Below are 18,382 nucleotides of genomic sequence, written 5' to 3'. Positions count from 1 at the left end.
TTTAGCGTTTGTATAGTTTGTCAAAGTTTATGGAAACTTTGCAAACGTATGTTTGAATGAAACAATCAAAACATGTGCGCGCTTAGCGGTTTGCATCATTTGTGTTAGAAAGGATTGCTTATGGTAAAAAAAATCTATTTTGATGTGAAATTAACATTGTGATTGCTTCCCTTTCACAACAAAAAAGGGGGAGGGTAGATTTTTTTTCCAGCAATCCATATACAAACTAGGATAATTTTCAAAAGTCCTACAATCTTTACTAAAACAAATTATTACATGAAATATATTCTCCCTGTAAGGGAATTTTTTTTTTAAGGGTATGCCCTACGTCTTTAGAATAAAACTGAATTGAAAATTCAAATGACGCACCGACCACCTCATCCCCCCCCACCCCCATAAAAAAGAACCCCCACACACATATATATAAAATGTGGTTTTGCATGCTCTCTCTTCATTCCTTAATTCTGTTTTAACTAACAGTTACAATTGATACCGTGAGGTGTATTTTAACTATTTTTAAAAAATGTGCAGAGTAAACAAAAGAAAAATAGTACCATGAATACATGTGTGTAAAAACTGAGTACTTTTTGGTATACATAACAACGAGATTGGGAAATAGTATATATAACTACCCACTGTTATCTCTTGATTATACGTGATTTGAAGAAGGTAACGATGATCTTTAATACTTACTTATTATTTAGCAATAAATAAATGAATAATTAGTATTTAATTAGCTCTTCATCTTTTATATAAGCTTTGGATTTCAAATATTTTGGCCACGAGCATCACTGAAGAGACATGTTTTGTCGAAATGCGAATCTGGTGCAGAAAAATTGGTACCATTAATGTTATTAGTACTGATATATATATATATTGATCAATCAAATTGTAGGTTACATATTAATGTTCTACAAAAAACGCAAACTTTCGACTGATTTTTAACTATTTTTGAAAATTTAAGGTAGCTCTATAGGTACCTTAGACTTAAGTGTTATCTTATGCGTTTCCTTAGTATAAGGAGTTTTATGCATACCACTTAAGTTTTGTGGGCGTGACTTAAAACAAATAAGATATTACTTAGGAAATACTTAGTTTAAGATTTTTTATGCACACCACTCAGATAAAAAAGGGCGGAGTTTCCTTAACTTCAGTGTTTTCTAAGGAAAATCTTAACTTAAGTAGCTTTATGCATATGGGCCCTGACGCATGTCCGGAGAATACCGATAAAAGCATAACGTAGAAACTGCTGTCATGTGTGTGTATTAATTTTACTTTCCGCATAGGGCAGAATCCACGTAGTAGTATTTGTGATTGCCATTTTCAAAACGAACTTGAATTATTTCATTAATCGATGCAAATTCAGTACATTTTAATTCAAGCTGTATGCTATCAAAATAGAACAGCTCAAAATTTCAAAAGCATCTTTCTATTATTAGTTTTTCTAACACCAGTACTACATTATCTAGAAGGAGGACACACTTCCTAAAGTAAGATAGTCTGTCTCACTTCCGGTTAGAGGCCAATGCCTTAAGAATGTTTATTGCTATAGCAAGCTATAGCAAACTTTCCAAAAATGAAGTAAATGTAGTAAGATATGATGGGTGTTTTATAAATTGAATTTTAAATAAAAATGGACCTTTCTATGAATAATGGAGGACCTTTAAGTATCTTTGGTCAAAGGTCCTGGACCTTCCATTGCTTAAAGTAAATTTGAACCCCTGAAAATATACAACTTGAACATTTTTATTCATAAACAATTCAATGATACAATATTGCATACATATTATAGAGAATAATACATGGCAAAATCTGTATCATATGTTGTATCATCCTGAGACACCAATATCAGCCCAAGGGCCTTTAAGCCTGATGATATTGGTTGAGGGCATGTGATACAGATTTTGCCATGTATTATACGCTGTATCATATATTTCAACAGGAGTATTATATTATATGAACTGTTTTTTCATCCATAGCACTGGGTTACCTTCAGTTCTACTTTTGTCTTTGGCCTTAAAAGGACTGCTCAATTACTTATCCAAAGCACCTGGGTTACCTGAAAATTTGCGTGCTTTTGTTTTAAAAATATTTTGTTTAATATTGTATTTTTTTGTGTGTTTTGTAATTTTTATAGTTGCATATAGTGTGCCAAAAATATGAAAAGTAGGGGTGTGATAAAGGGTATGCGATAAACATGATAAAGGGTGTGCATTAAAGTTGCGCGATATGGATTTTTTTATCAAATATTCAAAACTACTGTATTTACTACTAAACATATGATAAATTTATGCAACACACAGGCCTCACTGTCAGTCAGTGGTACTACTTGAAGAAGTAAATATTAATATACTTACCAGTATATAAGTAAATTTGTAAGATACTTATACAAGACTTAGTGTATTTTATTTATTTTTATAGGTAAATAATTTTTTGGCTTATACAAGTAAACAAGAGGCTCTCAAGAGCCTGAATCGCTCACCTTAATTCTTTTGGTTAAATCTCTCATCAATGATTATTTTGGCTTTTCAATTTATTTAAATGTTTTTTGGATCGTCCTATTTTCTTCAAAAGCCAAAAAAAATAATCATTTTCTCCTATGTTCTATTTTAGCCATAGTAGCTATGTTTCTTGACATACAAGGAAATAAAATATAAAATTTATACTAAATACTCTGAAACTCATTTAGCCTAAGTTTGGCTGAAATTGATACAGCAGTTTCAAAGGAGAAGATTTTTTAAAGTAAGTCAACATGATGAACAAATTGCGAAAAAAAGTCCTTAAAGGGCAATAACTCCTTAAGGGGTCAATTGACAATTTTGGTCAAATTGACTTAATTGAAGATCTTACTTTGCTGAACATCATTGCTGTTTACAGTTTATTTCTATCTATAATTATATTCAAGATAATAAACAAAAACAGCAAAATTTCCTTAAAATTATCAATTCAGGGGCAGCAACCCAACAACAGGTTGTCTGATTCATCTGAAAATTTCAGGGCAGATACATTGTAGATCTTGACCTGATAAACAATATAGCCCCAGGTCAGATTTGCTCGAAATGCTTTGGTTTTTGAATAATAAGCCAAAAACTGCATTTGACCCCTATGTTCTATTTTTAGCAATGGGGACCATGTTTGTTGATAGATCATAACTTCGGATACAATTTACAAACTAGATACCCTAAGGAACATTCAGTTAAAGTTTGGAAGTATTTGGCCCAGTAGTTTCAGAGGAGAAGAATTTTGTAAAAGATTTTTAAGATTTACGAAAAATGGTTAAAAATTGACTATAAAGGGCAATAACTCCTAAAGGGGTCAACTGACCATTTCCGTCATTTGACTTATTTGTAAATCTTACTTTGCTGAACATTATTGCTGTTTACAGTTTATCTATATCTATATAATAATATTCAAGATAATAACCAAAAACAGCAAAATTTCCTTAAAATTATCAATTCAGGGAAACAACCCAACAACAGGTTGTCTGATTCATCTGAAAATTTCAGGGCAGATAGATCTTGACCTGATAAACTATATAGCCCCAGGTCAGATTTGCTCTAAATGCTTTGGTTTTTGAGTTATAAGCCAAAAACTGCATTTGACCCCTATGTTCTATTTTTAGAAATGGCGACCATGTTTGTTGATAGATCATAACTTCGGATACAATTTACAAACTAGATACCCTAAGGAACATTCAGTTAAAGTTTGGAAGTATTTGGCCCAGTGGTTTAAGAGGAGAAGATTTTTGTAAAAGATTACTAAGATTTACGAAAAAATGGTTAAAATTGACTATAAAGGACAATAACTCCTAAAGGGGTCAACTGACCATTTCCGTCATGTTGACTTATTTGTAAATCTTACTTTGCTGAACATTATTCCTGTTTACAGTTTATCTCTATCTATAATAATATTCAAGATAATAACCAAAAACAGCAAAATTTCCTTAAAATTACCAATTCAGGGGCAGCAACCCAACAATGGGTTGTCTGATTCATCTGAAAATTGCAGGGCAGATAGATCTTGACCTGATAAACAATATTACCCCAGATCAGATTTGCTCTAAATGCTTTGGTTTTTGAGTTATAAGCCAAAAACTGCATTTGACCCCTATGTTCTATTTTTAGCAATGGCGACCATGTTTGTTGATACAAAATGTAGATCAAAACTTCAGATACAATTTATAAATTAGATACCCTAAGGAACATTCAGTTAAAGTTTAAAAGTATTTGGCCCAGTAGTTTCAGCGGAGAAGATTCTTGAAATAGTTTACGACGACAGAAGACGGATGACAGACGACAGACGACAGACGCCTTCGGGACAGGTGAGCTAAAAAGTAATCCTATTTACTTTTCTTTAATTTGAGGACTTCTTTGCTCTAATAGAATTTTTAATTGTCTGTCCTTTGCAGATGTCTTTACTAATCATTTCAGTAATTTCATGGACAATGAAAATCTCATTTGTCTGTTATCTTAAGAACACTGCTCATTTACAAGCCCCTAAGGGGCAATTTTTGAAGTCCTTGCCCTTTGCGCAATCAGTTTCTTTATTGAATCAATGAGATGAAACATTGAACTTTAAACACAAATTATGAGCTAACCTGAGAAAAATTGTTAAAGGCAATGGCATGTTTTCACATCTCAAAACTTGAGAATTTTTGCGGGATTATGAAAAAAAATACTTTAACAAGTTAATTTTTGAGAAAATTAAGGGGAAATTATTCAAACATTATAATTAACTTATATAAGTATATATTATTTACTTCTACTTCTTAACTTACTGTGTCTTTGAGATATAGAACAACAATATAAGCACTGTTCCTTTGCTTTCCGTGTGTGAGTTTTTGTTGTGCATGTACTGATAATGTGTCATAAATGGATACCACTGTCCCCATATCATATGTTTTTTCCTTTATACATTTTATATTATTCATTGTTTTTCAATGGCAGCTTCAGAACATCCAGTATGTGTTTTTGGGTGCCTGTTTTACAAATTTTGGTAAGGTGGAACAATTAAAGACAGCCATCACAAACAAGTGATGCTGCAATATGCAGTTAAATTCATAGAAGTGAATACTTTTCTTCTAAAAATGGAACCATAGGACTATATTCTTCGCCTTTGGCATTACTAAACTGTAGTATTATCTTGAAGAACATATGATATATTAAAACAATAAATACTTAAAAACTATTTGACCAATATTATTTGTTGAATAAAAATACTAATAGAAACAATAATGATAATAACTATTATCATTTTTATCGAGCATACATCCCTGTATATCGGAGAATTCAGCAAAAAAACTAAAAATCAGGATCAAGGCGGTTTAAATTTTAATAAATCTAACGTATCAATAACACAACTTAACTGAAACACAAATAGTATTGTTACATGTACATTTGTAATTAATCATTTATTAATCCAGCCTAGCATTCCGAAAATTAATGTCCAACGTAACAATAACTATACAGTATTATATGGGAAGCAAGTTAACTCGTACCACCGAAAACTCGTACCACGTCAACTCGTATAAAAAACGTTAACTCGTACCACTGGGAAGTGGTACCACTGTAAACTCGCACCATTAAAAATATATTAAAAAAAAACAATGTTTTATGGTTTTTTTTTGTAAAGTTAATAAAAATAAAGTTGAATTACTTGAATTATCTGGATTTAAATGAAAACTTACACAGAAAAGCGGAATGTTTTTTAAGCTTTAATTTTTAAAGTGATCTTTCAAAATAGAACTTAATACAGAAGAAAGTTAAAACATTGCTTCAACTGTACCTTAAAGACAAATCCTTCTATTCAGATCTACCAATAATATCTCCTTTAAATTTTATCTGCACTTTGGCCTATGTAAAAGCTTCAAAATAAACTAAAAAAAATTGGGGTCACTGACCTCTTTTTCGATTTGGAACACCATCTTTTTTTGAAGAATTTGAAAATATTGACTTGTAGTTCTTTGCCATGTAAAATTTTATAAAAAGTCTGAATCACTTGAAAATTGCTTCTTTTGTTAACCTTATTGTTTGCAGAAACTACATTATTCGTATTCTTATTTTCGAAAGATCAAGAGATATCGATAATTTGCTATAACAATTTTCCCGCCTTTTTATGGTGGAACGTTGAGGTTAAATATAGTAATTTAAAAAAAAATGACCAATGATTTTTTCATAAAAATTCAACACAATATTAATTTTTATCTATTAAAAAAAATTTAAAAAAATAAAAAGTAGGGTTACCGTACTCTTAACAAAGATATTCAGACATACATATATATTGTAAACAAAATTGAAATGGCGGGAACAAATTGCACCAATTCTGAAAGCAATGTTGTTAACAGTTATTTGTTTGATCGTTGTTATTGATATGGTTTTACACACAGCATTAAGTTTTCTCCACAGAAGTGTTTAAAAGATATATATGTGATGAACAAATATCTCTCTGAATTTTTTTTTTGTGCTTTGTGCTGATCTGAAGAGTCATCTTTTTCAACAGACTGATTTTCCAGTTTGATATTTTTGAGTACTTTTACATCACTTTCTACGTGAATCGGATGGCCACAGCTTGTATGTGCCTGTCGTAATTGTTGCCGGTTGTTACTTTGTAATATATGTGGTGAACTAATATCTCATGACTGGAGGTTTATTTTTTTGGTAATAATTATTTTGTTGCTTTGTCATGTTTGTGCCGATCTTAGTCACCTTTTTCAACTGATTTTTCAAGTTATTTTTTTGGGGTGTGCTATAACACTACTTTTTTCTAAAATTATAGTTTACTGTACGGTATGGGTTTTTGCTCATTGTTGAATGCTGTACGGTGACCTCAAATTATAACACTTTAGTAAATTATCAAAAATGTAGCAAGGTGCATTTTGAAGTACTGTAAATGACCACTACAATTAGGGTGCGTTTATTCTTCCACTGTCAAAACCACAAGGAGGCGATACAACTTGAATTAGATGGAAGTAAAGGAAGTCATACAGCACAGATGAAAATCTAGTATTACAACAACCAGAAAGACTGTATAAAATATACTAGTACCAACGCTCAGGAGTCATTTTCTTTTTGTTAACGATCGGTCAGCCTTTATCATGAAAAAAAGTAAACAAATAAGTAATTTTAAATGAATGAAAGAAATGCTACCTTTCTTAGTGTAACAGACAAAATTTAAAAGATAATGAATAGTTTTATTAATTCTGAAATCTTTGTAGCTATTAGTTTGTAGGCAGTAACACGAGGTATGTCACTGACACTGGTTTCAAGTGTAGACAGTGCCATTGGTGTGTGTGTGGGGGGGGTGAGGGGGGCATGGGGTCCCCCCTCCCCCTTTTTTGTGGGAAAAACTTGGTTATTTAGGGAATCACTGGAGCATGAGTGGAAGCGGGCCCCCTCTTAGGCAGTCAGTGGATCCGCCACTGCTTGTAAACTATGACTATTTAGTATTACTGTAATTACATGTGTATATTTTACTGTTGTTTGGAACTAGGACCACCACTGCACCAGCTAGGAGCATTTCAACTTGCACGTCTTATTTTAACATACTTCTTTGTGTATTCACAAAATATTGGATATATCTTCGAGTATGTTTGACAAAACCGTCTATTCTTACCATTTTCTATCCAATCGTTACAGGAAACATACTTTGACAGGCGGCGGGAAATTGTACTGTGCATAATATACAACTCGTTACAGGACTTGTTTCCGGAATTTTTTCTGATAGGATTTTTTTAAAGTAAGACAGGTTGCAGTCGTACTGGTTGATCCAGGGGTACGTAGAGGGCGTACGCTACACGATCGTCAAAACAGTTTCTCATTGTTCTCACGATTTATATGATTTTAAAAATGTTAAAAAAATCCGCTCTAAATATGTAATGTTCCGTCAGTTACTTTGTTCCGGCGGAACTTTTCAACTAGTTATGATCAGTTATTTCGTTCCGATGGAAAAAAAGTCGAAAAGTTCCGGAAAAAAATAGCTAGTTGAAAAGTCCCGGAACAATGTAGCTAGTTGAATAGTAAACCCGAACCCTAACCCTAACCCTAACAAAGAGGAATTACAAAGATGTTTTCACTCCCAATCAGACAACTTTAAACTGATGTATTTCATTTCATCCTTCTTTAAATTTTATAAATGAGGTACCAAAAGAAAGAAGAAAGATTAATCTTTCAAATTGTGACAATTTCATTATGAAATATAATTATTACATAATTAATTGTTATGTAATCAGTTGCTATATTGTGATTTCCACACTTGAATGAAATTAGCTTCTTTGTTATTCATAGCATCACAAAACATTTTATAGATTCTTGTACAACACAGCTTGACTTCCAAAACTTTGTCTCAGATTTCCAAAAACATCAATAGAACAAATTTTATACCAAATTAAATTTAGTGATCTCTTGTAAATTGATGTTGCAAACTTCATTGAAGATTTATGAGAGAATGAAATACAATAGGAAAAATCTGAGACACAGTTTTTGAGGTCAAACTGTGTTGTACAAGATTCGATAAAATATTTTGGGATACTATGTAATAATTATGTTACCATAATTTGAAAGATATATCCTTCTTCTTTCTTTTGGTACCTCATTTATCAAATTTAAAAAAGGATGAGAGGAATTACATCAGTTTAAAGGTGTCTGATTGGGGATGAAAAATCTTTGTATTGTGCTACCTTAATAAGTTCCGTTTGACTTTTGTGGCTCGTATCTTTGTTCCCCTTTGAAAAGGTTCAAAAATAATATGTTGCGCATTTACTTTACATCAATTCTTCAAATGGAACTTTCAGTGGCGGATCCAGAAATTTTCATAAGTGGGGCCCATTGACTGACCTAAGAGGGGGCCCGCTCCAGTCACTCTTCAGTGATTCCCTATATAAGCAACCAATTTTTTTCCCAAGGGGGGGGGGGGCATCCGCCTCTGACTTTGTGACTGGTTGACAATGGTTGATAAGTTCCGTTGGAACTTTTGGGCTAGTTTGTTAGTTCCGGTTTTGACTTATTTGCCAAAGAGGAACTTTGTGGCTAGTTGATAAGTTCCTTTTGACTTTTGTAATCAGTATCTTGGTTCCCCTTTGAAATGTTTAAATATAATATGTTGCGCTTTTGCTTTGCATCAATTCTCCAAATGGAACTTTATGCCTGGTTGATAAGTTCCGTTGAAACTTATGTGCTAGTTTGTTAGTTCCGGTTTTTACTAATTTGGCAAAAAGGAACTTTCTAACTAGTTGATATGTTCCGTTGGAACTTTTCAACTAGTCACTTTGTTCCGGTGGAACTTTTAAACCAGAGGAAAACAAAATAACTGTTAATAAGTTCCTCCGGAACTTTTCGACTAGTTAGTTCTTTCCGCCCGGAACTTTCCAACGTCGGAACAAAAAACCATTTACAAATACACCTTATAAAAGGGCCTCCTCATGGGGTTTTTGATTATGTGATACATATTGCGGCAAAAACTGTTTTCTGTTCTTCTGTGTGGTAGGTCTCCCCATGTTAGATGTTCTATCATGTCACTAACGCTTGAGGTGTTTCTGTTTCGGTTAGTGACATATCTAGCAGCCCTTCTCTGTACTTTTTCTATTTTGTTAATATCCTCAGTAAAGTAAGGGTCCCAGACTGAACAGGCATATTCTAGTGATGGTCTGACTAAAGATTTATATGCCTGTTCCTTTACTGAGGTGAAACTGATGTTAAGATTCCTTCCCAGAAAACCTTGTACTGTTGGCATTATTATGCCCCACCTACGATAGTAGAGGGGCATTATGTTTTCTGGTCTGTGCCTCCGTTCGTCCGTCCGTTCGTTCGTCCCGCTCCAGGTTAAAGTTTTTGGTCGAGGTAGTTTTTGATGAAGCTGAAGTCCAATCAATTTGAAACTTAGTACACTTGTTGCTTATAATATAATCTTTCTAATTTTAAAGCCAAATTAGACATTTGACCCCAATTTCATGGTCCACTGAACATAGAAAATGAAAGTGCGAGTTTCAGGTTAAAGTTTTTGGTCAAGGTAGTTTTTGATGAAGCTGAAGTCCAATCAACTTGAAACTGAGTACACTTGTTGCTTATGATATGATCTTTCTAATTTTAATGCCAAATTAGATTTTCTACCCAATTTCACGGTCCATTGAACATGGAAAATGATAGTGCGAGTGGGGCATCCGTGTACATGGGACACATTCTTGTTACAAAAAATCAATCAATCAAAAAAAAAAATGTCCTGTCTATAAGTTCAATGACACTCTGGAAGGCGCCTGCTACTAAAAATAGTACTCTAGATAGATGCTGATTTTCTCTTAACTAAGCATTTTATGTCATGTCAATGTTGTTTACTTTTTCAAATATTTTTTTTAATGAACAATGTTTAACTATTATACCTCAGAAAAAGACGAATGATTTGTGCCGAAAGTTTTAATTGTTGTTTTAGTGTAGGTGTTGTCATCCAGAGGAAATAAATCAATAAAAGAGAGGCGAAAGATACCAGAGGGACATTCAAACTCATAAGCCAAAAACAAACTGACAACGCCATGGCTAAAAATGAAAAGACCAACAGACAAATAATAGTACATAAAAACAACATAGAAAACTTAACACTGAGCAACCCCATAAAAACTGAGGTTTATATCAGGTGCTCCGGAAGGGTAAACAGATCCTGCTCCACATTTGGCACCCGTCGTGTAGCCATGGTAGCAATACACAGTTAGGAGTTTAGTTTCGCATTATGGCCCCTGTGGATTTTTCAAATAGGAAAGTTATTGTGTAATAAAATTATTTTTTAGACAGATTAGTGCTAATTTAGCCTTCAAAGATGGTTTATAAGAGCATCAAGATTATTTTTTACATGTTTTATGGGCTGTTTTCTGTTTGACCACCCGTATTTTCATAGCTAGACCGGCCATCGGTCCAGAAATTAATGTACTGTTTACAAACACTCTATTTATACACGAAGTTTTTGGCGCAATTTTACAAAACAATGAGATGAAAGACATATGATTTTCATTGGATTTGCTGAAAGATGTATGTACACAGTTTCAGAGAAGGTATTTCTTCAAACGATTGAAATTCTACTTTTAGCCAAATTTTTGGGAAACTTGTGACATCTTTCCCCCCTTTTTGCAATATTTTATAACAAATAAATGCAGATTGTTGCCATGGATACACCAAAATGAAATTATATTTTACCATTTTATATACTAGATATAAAATCTATGGAAGATTCTGATTACATACATATGCCCATATATGACAAAAACAGTAAGCTAGATATTGCAAGATATTTTTGCTAAAATTTAAAAGGGCAAATTTTGGTATGTTTTCCTAACTGTTTATTGCTACCTCATGTTAGTACAAATCCGGTAATAAGTCTAATTCGGTAGGTTTCATTTGGGACTTTTTTGTCTAGGTCACTTTACTGGATCATTCAAATTGCTTGTGCAATGAATAAAGAAGTATGTATTCTTATTTAGTTGGACCTTTAAATAGATTAACCTTTCAGTGTTAGCAACCCATTGAAATAGCACCGATAGTTATTTCAAATCATTCATTGCGCGATACACAAAGACGATTGAAATACCTGTAAGACTTGTTTATAAGTGTATTTTAAACAAAAAAAATATGTACATCTTACGAGGCTTTACAAGTTTTATTATGAAGTCCAGCTTTTCTATTTGATATACTATGATTTAAATAACTTAGTAAAATAGTAACTTGAATAGTTGTCTTCTCATATTCCAGAATGAGGTGCTCAAAGGGTATACATACTTGTAACATGTGGTATTTAGCACCATGCAGTAGCAGATGGAGGCTTTCATAGAGGGAGGAGGAAATAGAGGTGTAAATTATTTGAAGCAGGCGCTCAATATTAAAAAAAAACTTAAAACTTAAAACACATGTTTCAAAAGAAGATATATCCCTGATACGCCCATGTTCACAAAAATCTACAATTGTATTTTACTCATAAAGGTCATTTAATGTAAAACACAATTATAGAAAATAACTTTACCTAAAGTTCTGTCTGAATAATGAAAAAGAAGTGACCAAACTGCCGAACTCAAAGAAAATTTTAAATCGGAGAGTCCCTTATCAAAAGGCAAAATCAAAAGCTAAAAACATCAAACAAATGGAAATCAACTTCATATCATATTGATATTTCAAATAAATATTCAACAGAGCTTACTAAAATTACCTTTAAAAGTAGTCCTGTTGGTTAAAGAGAATTTCCATTTTCGTTTCCTTTATAAACATTGCCGATTGTCGACACTTCATTTCTACATACGGGTATCTAGTACGGTAATACAATTCATTTCTACATACGGGTATCTAGTATGTAATACAATTCATTTCTACATACGGGTATCTAGTACGGTAATACAAGACCCATCAATGCAATATAACATATATGTGTTTATTGAACCGATACCAAAGATCAACTTTTAAAAGGCTTTTGTACATAATGCAAACTAGTTTGTGATTTTTCATATGTTAGCATTTACTTATAATGCGAATCTTTATGAAATAATGCAAACCGTTGAGTCATGTTTTTCATATTTAAATTGCAAAGGTAGCTGTTGTTAGAATGAAGTAAGCTGCATGCATTACCCTTTATCTGTTTATTCACTTATTGCAAGGTAAAATGTTGATGGCATGGTGATGAGCGGAACAAAGAAATTTAAAAAACAAATTTAAAACCTTATTGTTAATGAGGATCTGTATGGGGTCCTTTATTTGTTTTCTATTTATGCTCTATGTTTTATAGCAACCAATTATTCTCTCTTCTTTTTGTTTGCCCTACTTTACTTTATTCTTTTCTTTTTTGTTGCCATGTCTTCTGCACATTTTAGTCATATTCATTATTATAAGATAAGATAACTTTATTAGCACTAACACATTGACAATAAATGGTTATGGCAACAAATTAAAGACTAACTACAATAACATATATACAATGAAGGAGTGACAGTGGATATTATTATGAGAGAAATATATAAAAAAAATAAATGAGAAGCATATACATTATTACAGAAATCAAGTACCTTTTAATAATGAGTTTCTCACCAACAAGCATTCATTCAAATAGTTGACAACAATTTTTAATATTGTTTGGGAATTACTATTTAGAATTGATATAAGCAAGTTATATGATAAGGAAGGAAATTTGTTGTTCAATAGAACATTATTTAATTTTTTAATAAGGTTATCTCTCACATATTTATAGGAGGAACATTTTAAAAGAAAGTGAAGTTCATCTTCAATGTCTCCATTGTTGCAGCAAAGACATACCCTACTCTGCTTTGGTATTTTTAGATATCGCCCTCTTTCAATAGATAAAGTATGAGCACTTAACCTCAATTTACATAATGTTGATCTATCACTTTTGGATTTGCATTGATCAACATACGATGGTCTTTTATTTGGTTTATAAAGTATATTAAAAAAATTCAATTTTTTATTTTGATTGATGTCAGTTTCTTGCTTTTGGAAGGCTATATCATTGATTCTTTCTTGAATGGGTTTTAAATACATCTTAATATCAATAGGATTTAGATTAATAAAACATAAAAAATTATATATAACAAGCGGTCGCATAAGTCTTGTGCAGGATTGGTTAGATACAAAACAAGCGTTTATATTAGCCTTTTATTTTATAGGTTAGATTCAAAGAAAACGCCCGTCTGCTTAGTTGCTACACCACTGATAACTCATGTATGTCATGACCACGAATAAAATTAAAACTTTTCATTCTGAATAAAATACAAGAAATATAAATGTGCAGGTGTTCGTCAATGAATCACATTTTGTTTGATTATTATGTAGACTTTTAATTCAATGAGTCTAAATGTACTTGGAGACAGGACAAGTTTTTTTTTTGTCCTCCTCCTTTTTTTTCAAAAATCCATTTTCTTTTCATTTCAATTATTTTCATTTTTTTTTCTCTTTGTAATATTTCAACAAATTTACTAAAACAACATTAAATGGAGAATTTACCATGAATTGTAGTAAAATTACGGATTTGTGGGGAAACGAGACGGAGGATAAGATAAATGTCCTGTCGGTGAGTTCAAAGCACTCCGGAAGTCGCTTTCTACTAAAAGATCACTCTAAGTGGTGATTTTCTATAAACGAAATCTTTACTATAAGTATACTATGCCATTTTAATGTTGAGTACTTTTTTTTAAATTTTGATAATTAAACTATTCTTCTAAAAAAAATAGTGTGTGTCGAAAGTTTTATGTTTTTAGTGCAGGGTTTGGCATGCGGAAACATGAACATGATGAATCTATATTTATTGTCTTAATTACCTGACTGGATCATTCAAATGTCGTATAATCAATGATACCTGTGCATATTAAAAGAATAAGGAAGTTATGTCTACTTCGTTGTTAGATGGACATTCAAATATATTTATCTGCGTTTTAAACCCCAGTTCTATTGTTATACTTCGTTGTTAGATGGACATTCAAATATATTTATCTTCGTTTTAAACCCCAGTTCTATTGTTATACTTCGACTGAGTTCCTATATGTCTGAAACAAGTGTAAACTGAATAGATCTATCGCTACACATAACAATGGATTTTGACCTCAAGGTGTGGATAGCGGGTTTCTGGAAACCCCTGTGTCTACATGCCGAAAACACTAGGCATTGTTACTCATAACAAAAAAAATGTTTATTTTTTGAATATCATGAACATAAGAACTTACTAATTGTGTTCAACACATAGTGTGTCAAGATATAGATTTTTTTTTTTTTTTTAGGAATTCCAATAGCAAAAACAAGATTAAGCATCTATTTTGCATCGACAGGATGTTCTTTCTAACTTTAAAATTCAATATTTTTCTTTTTTGTAATTCATTTGAAAATCGAAAGATTAATATATTGTCTATTTTAAGGCTCCCTTACCTGCTAAATCATATATTGCCTTGTAATGTTGTTTGGCTTCCTAAGTGTGTGTCCTTTCCATCGCCATTTTCTCTTTTTTTTCTCTTCATCAACTGGATATTGGTTGATCTTTTTTACTCATAGATCTTTGTTTGAAATCATCTCAGACCATCTGATGTTAAGCATGAACCTGAGACTGTTGTTGATGAAGACTTGGAGTTTTGAAATAGACATTTTGTTGTTTTCCAAGTCTCAGCTCAATAATAAGAGTATGGTTTTCACATTGGAATTATAACGCGTATTTTGGTCTCGTGAGTGATGTTTCGTGCTTTCCAAATTAAATTGATCCCATCATATTAAATGCAGTTCTAGCTTTGCCAATTCTGATTTTTTTTTCATCTTTATCGATCTGAGCCGCCAAAATTATCCACTACGCTTCCAATGTATGTAAAAGAATCCACTTTTTCTTAAGATTTGGTGTTAACCATCAGACTTGCTATATAGGGACCTTGTATTTGACTTTAAAACATTGATTTTGTTGTGATTTATGGAAAGGCCTGTTTCTGATGCTCTCTTTCCATCCTGCTAGTTTGTCCTGCATTTGGTGGTGGTTTTGGGACAGCAACACAACGTCATCGGCAAAGTTTAGGTCATTCAGCTGGGTGAACATAGTCCATTGAATACCGTTTATTCTGTCGTCCGTGGAATGCTTCATGATCCAGTCAACTGACAGGAGGAATAGCATAGGTGAAAAAGACAGTCTTGTCATTGTTGAAGGCCGTACGGCGACCTATAGTTGTTAATGTCTGTGTCATTTTGGTCTCTTGTGGACAGTTGTCTCATTGGTTATCATACTACAACTTCTTTTGTTTTATATTTACCCAGTTGTAATATCAAATGCCTCTATTTGTTCGCCTCCGTGAATGATCTTACTCTGTATTCCTGTAGAGGTGTTTCAGATGATTGTAACTTACTCTGCATTCCTGTAGAGGTGTTTCAGATGATTGTAACAAATTTTCATGAATGCCATAGTGTCTCATCAACTGCCACAACACACCTCTATCTAAGTTGTCAGAGGAATGCCATAGTATCTCATCAACTCTATCTAAGTTGTCAGAGGAATGCCATAGTGTCTCATCAACTGCCACAACACACACGACAAAAACAGAATAAAGTGATGAATTGAACTCTTTCAGGCTTGTTTAAGGATGATACTTCACGTTTCTAATTGATCTGCACATAGTTTGTTTTGTTTGATTTGAGGGTGGTTGTCACGAATATTTTCATGTATTGCATTTTTGAGTTTGTTTAACATCTCTATTTAAACTTTCCCTGCATTATGTTTTAAGACGATTCGAAGAAAAATCAAAACCAAATCGTGACGCTGTATAATCCTGTGTAACCAATGCAACATTTTTGATGAAATAGATAACATTAATAATCTTTGTACTTTTTATAAAAAAATAATCGCCGAAAATGTAAAATAGATAGTTCCTTATCAAATGGCAAAACCAAAAGCTCAAACACATCATTCGATAGGGGGAAAACGTCATGTAATTAATTACTGCAAGTGTTCCTCGTTTTACAATTATCGATTATCAATTTTGCTGATATTAGTTGAGCAGAATCACGGAGGACGTTACTTCGGGTTTTACTAGACACCTTTAAATTTTATATCAAGATAACCTTTTTGGTGTAACTTAAGAATAACCAACGTAGGTAGATACAAGTATCTTGTCTTAGAGAGGGATAAATCCTACTTTGTAAAGGATCATTCTGATTCAAACAAAAAATTCTCTGAAACTGACATTATCAAGATGCTTGATTTCTTGATTGACAACATATTTGTTACGTTCGGAGGACATGTTTTTCAATTGTCGGCATTCCTGTGGAAACAAATTGTGACCCTCTTCTTGTCGACTTGTTTCTTTATTAGTATGAGGCTTACTTCATACAGGAACTTCTTAGGGAGAAAGACAAGAAGTTAGCGATATCCTTTAACTCTACTTTCCGCTATATAGATGATGTTCTTTCACTAAAGAATTCAAAATTTGGTGACTATGTGGAACGCATCTATCCCATCGAACTAGAGATAAAGGATACTACAGATACAGTTAAGTCGGGCTCATATCTTGACTAACATCTAGAAATTGACAATGTGGGTCGGTTGAAAACAAAACTTTACGACAAAAGATATGATTTCAGCTTTGGACATTTCGTCCCCGAGGGTATCACCAGCCCAGTATATCAATAATGTGGTAATTTTTATAAATTTTCTGTTTACAAAACTTTTTCGAAAAACTAAGGATTTTCTTATTCCAGGCAAAGATTACCTTAGCCGTATTTGGCACAATTTTTTTGGAATTTTGGATCCTCAATGCTCTTCAACTTTGTATTTGATATGAGCGTCACTTAATTATAATCCTGGTACCTTTGATAACTTTGATAACAATGACATCATTGGGTCGATTCCACTGCTGGTGGACGTTTCGTCTCCGAGGGTATCACCAGCCCAGTACGAAGTGTTGACATGAATATCATTAATGTGGTCATTTTTATAGATTTCCTGTTTACAAAACTTTGAATTTTTTGAAAAACTAAGGATTTTCTTATCCAAGGCAAGGATTACCTTAGCCGTATTTGGCACATCTTTTTTGGAATTTTGGATCCTCAATGCTGTTCAACTTTGTACCTCTTTTGGCTTTAAAAATATTTTGATATGAGCGTCATTGATGAGTCTTATGACTAAATGTGTGTCTGGCGTACTAAATTATAGTCCTGGTACCTTTGATAACTATTCCGATTGTGAACTTTCCATTTCTAAGTAGCAACATTCCAGCAGCACCTGCATAATGGGTATATATTTCCCAATTGATACGATATGCTCTGCTTGCATTTCCTATCATGATTGTCTTGATAGAGGGTTGCTGCTCACAAGGCAGCTATTAAACCAAGAGTTCCAAATGGTGAAGTTGAAATCATCCCTTCGTAAATTTTACGAATGCCATTACAAGTTGGTTGACGGTTATGGAATAACAGTTTCACAATAGTATCGGATATGTTCCTTACGTCGTAACTAATATCCCCTTCCCTTTCATGAATGTGACCTACCAAATAAGACTATTTACCAGAATTGTTATTACATAAGCAACACGACCAGTGCCACATGTGGAGCAGGATCTGCTCACCCTTCCGGAGCACCTGAGATCACCCCTAGTTTTTGGTGGGGTTGGTGTTGCTTATGCTTTAGTTTTCTATGTTGTGTCATGTGTACTATTGTTTGTCTGTTTGTCTTTTTCATTTTTAGCCATGGCGTTGTCAGTTTATTTTTGATTTATGAGTTTGACTGTGACTCTGGTATCTTTTGTCCCTCTTTATGGAATTCACAGAACGCCTCTTAATATATTCAGGTGTTAGCAGAATCAAGGAAAAAATTTGAATCTACAGGACAACCTTGATATTCACATACCACTACTCAATTGTATGTTGCTAGCAGAATTAAGAAAAAGTTT

General features: G+C 32.9%; 1 long non-coding RNA gene across 3 annotated transcripts in view; it reads right to left on the bottom strand.

Moving 5' to 3' along the window:
- Window positions 1-12,257, bottom strand: part of LOC134702172 (uncharacterized) — a 30,686-nt gene extending 18,429 nt beyond the window's left edge. For all 3 annotated transcript variants that reach the window (XR_010104356.1, XR_010104357.1, XR_010104358.1), the window contains exon 1: window positions 12,178-12,257. This is a non-coding gene — a long non-coding RNA (uncharacterized LOC134702172). The remainder of the gene's footprint in view (window positions 1-12,177) is intronic.
- Window positions 12,258-18,382: the final 6,125 nt, after the last annotated feature.

The sequence above is a fragment of the Mytilus trossulus genome, unplaced genomic scaffold (genome assembly GCF_036588685.1).
Source record: "Mytilus trossulus isolate FHL-02 unplaced genomic scaffold, PNRI_Mtr1.1.1.hap1 h1tg000406l__unscaffolded, whole genome shotgun sequence".
NCBI lineage: Eukaryota > Metazoa > Mollusca > Bivalvia > Mytilida > Mytilidae > Mytilus > Mytilus trossulus.
This window is presented reverse-complemented; position numbering and strand designations above follow the sequence as displayed.